The 3062-nt window shown below is 37.7% G+C and overlaps 1 protein-coding gene across 1 annotated transcript in view; it reads right to left on the minus strand.

Moving 5' to 3' along the window:
* Positions 1-220, minus strand: part of LOC117115824 — a 2446-nt gene extending 2226 nt beyond the window's left edge. The window contains exon 1 of the mRNA XM_033259773.1: positions 49-220. The gene's annotated coding sequence lies outside the window, so the exon portion shown is untranslated. The remainder of the gene's footprint in view (positions 1-48) is intronic.
* Positions 221-3062: the final 2842 nt, after the last annotated feature.

A 3062-nucleotide genomic window follows, 5' to 3' on the forward strand; every position in this document is an offset into this window, starting at 1 on the left:
CAGTGCTACGTGCATTGTTTGGTATAAGATATACTTAATTATACATACCAGTATTCTTCTTTACTATTTGGTGGATCTTCTGATACCGGTGTCACATCGAAGCTGATATTGTTAAAGAATTAACGGAAACCCTCGGATGATTACCATAGCTACATGATCAACACAAAACACTAATCAAGGCGCTTGAGCATCGATAGATCAAGGTAAAATGACACAATAGTGTTACGTAACACATTGTAGACAAAGAACTAGCAAGTTCGATATTACACCAAGCTACGAAGTGGAGGGGGTGACTGAGATGTGGTAGGAGACGTGGAAGGAGACGGGGAGTGATGACGTTGATTGGAGTGAAATTTATGAAAACATAAGAAAGAAAATAAAGTTTATAGCAAACCTTTTAATCAATAATAATGAAAATGTGCATATCATGACCTCATAATTAGCTCGTCTAAACATTTTGAATTGTTTACCGGTTACAACGTACTATGGTCCTTCAAAAAAACCGCTTATTTATTGCTCATATTATAGTATGGCAAATCCCCGTTAAACTACATCTCAATTTGATTAGTCCCAAATTAAACAGTGGGCCTATAAGAAAGAACATGAATTTTGATCCAAAGACCTGAATTAGCTTTCCCAATCTGTAAATGTATAGGCCTACAGTACAAATTCTGCCTTTGCAAACTTTTCGTCATAAAATTCCCTTGAAATTCCTTTGACGCCCACCTCTCTATCACTATTACAAAACCAATATTCTTTCTTTAAATGTGTGTGAACTAGTGTACTGTCAACCGGGCCGTTCCTCAAAATAAATTGCATATTCAATATGCTTCAGTGGTACTCCTCCTCCACCCACTCCTCTTATCATCTAGGCCTCATGGAGGAATTCCTCATGGGCCCGATTCAATAAAGAATTTTAAATCCCCTCTCAAATATAGTTTAACAATTAACACTCTCGGTGACCTGTCCAAACTGATAGCCATCCTCCCAGCTCCTCTTTATAATGGTGAAAATCTACTGATATGGGGACGGACGAAAAATTTGCACATCTTAGAGCATTATTTTTCACATTAAACACTACTGTTTACCAAACAGTCCTTCATAAATCTATAATTGTTTAAAATTTACATATTAATTCTTCTTGAAACCTGAATTGCGTGTAAGAAAATAATTATTTTTATACTAATTGTCTTTTAATGGAACTGTCAGTCAAGCAGGACGATTGTATTGCAGGTTTTAAGTTTTCAGATTATTCAACATTTTGAGATCTCCGAATCCAAAAACAAGTAAAGTTCGAGTCTGGCATAGACCATCCACATTAATAAGCAAAGCACATAGCCATCTTTCAAAATTCTTTAATTACAGATTGAATTTGTGTAGATTTTCTAAGCAATATCATACAGATTGTGTTTCATAAGACATATATTTCTTTCCTGAAACGAGCATTAACGTGTCTATACTACTGCCGTTTATATCCAAACTTAAAATGACAGTTTATGTTTGCACGTTCATCATGCTGAGATATCCATTCTGTGATTGGATATGAACCAGTGTTATGTACTCATTTTATATTAGATGCCCGTTGACAATTCCTGGAATATACTGTACTGAATACGTGAATATGCGACACGCATGGAAAGCAGGAATTAGCTTCACATCAGCTCTGACAAGCCTTTATCTTCATCACTGTAAGCCTTATGTACCAAAAGGAATGATTTCTATATATCAAGGACTATGTTTATAGGCGATGTGATATGTTACAAAGATGGATTGAAAAAAAAAAGCATGAAAAATTGCCTTGTTTTGGATAACAAAAAGACACTACCCTTTACTGAGAATTTTTTTTTTTTCTAATTTATATTTCATAAACAATCCATCCAAAAATACAACACATAAAAAAGGGAATTGAGTCTCCTGTTAAATGTTTTAAGGAGTTGTAGGAAAATAATTTCCATTGTGGCTAGCTACCAGAATTACTCAATCTGTGCATTGGCACATTCAGTCGGCCCACCCACCTTTGAATTTTTTTCAAAATTATAACAAAAATTGAGAAAAAAGAAAATTATATAAAAATTTAAGTACGGCCATCTAGGTGCCATAATCATAAATGTTCATGTCTCAGTCCCAACCATGGTGTGGTTGAGGCAGGGACTGCGCTAGCAGGGGCCTAGGAGGGCGAAGGACCCCCCAGTCACAGACCCCTAGACCCCCTGTCGGGGAATTTCTAGCAAGGTCGTCAGGGAAAAAATCAAATCTCGAGTGCTGAAAGTACAATTCAGCTGTCAAAATTTTTAGGGATTAAAAACTGTCGCGCGAGCAGTGCTACATATGTGCGAGGTTTTGTATACTATTGCGATAATATAGTTTGCAGTGGTGTGCCAGCTCTTCCTCAACAGGGGGCTGGCACCTCCGACAGGGCGTTAGTACACCCGACAGGGGGACTAGTACTTTTTAAATAAAGAATCCCATAATCAACATCCAGACGGAGGGGGAGGAGCGTGGAACCCCCTGTCGGGAGCTTGGACCCTCGTCAGGTAATTCCTGGTGCCGCTCCTGGGTTGAGGTGGTTTAGACACTCCATCTGTAAAAGTCCCTCCCTTGGCCGCCTCTATTTCAAATTCCTGGATCCGCCACTGCTGTGTTTCTTCTTCCACCTTCCCTTACAACTAGATCTTTTAGTATTAATACTACTGGACTTCAAATATTATTGAGAAGGAAAATATAATGCATCAAATTTGTGGGTGATGGTGAATATTAGAAATTGCTGCATGCTATATTAAATATGCAAAAACTAAAGTATTCATATCAGAAGTTGGAGAGTATATATTACTAGCTGTAACTCATCCTATATAATGAAGACTTGGGCAGTGGTGGGGCCAGGAGAACGGAGACCAGGTCAATCACAGTACTCAGACCATAAAAGGGATACAAAGAGAGGTCAGGTTGTGCAGACTGAGAGGATATAATATTTATATATAGATTAAAAGGCAAAATACTGAAAATAACAATGCTGTTGGAAACAATGGCTGGACCTTGGTAGAGATACAGATTGATAAAAAGTA

The sequence above is a fragment of the Anneissia japonica genome, unplaced genomic scaffold (genome assembly GCF_011630105.1).
Source record: "Anneissia japonica isolate Jap-2015-1 unplaced genomic scaffold, ASM1163010v1 scaffold1483_len710385_cov172, whole genome shotgun sequence".
In the NCBI taxonomy this organism is placed as follows: domain Eukaryota; kingdom Metazoa; phylum Echinodermata; class Crinoidea; order Comatulida; family Comatulidae; genus Anneissia; species Anneissia japonica.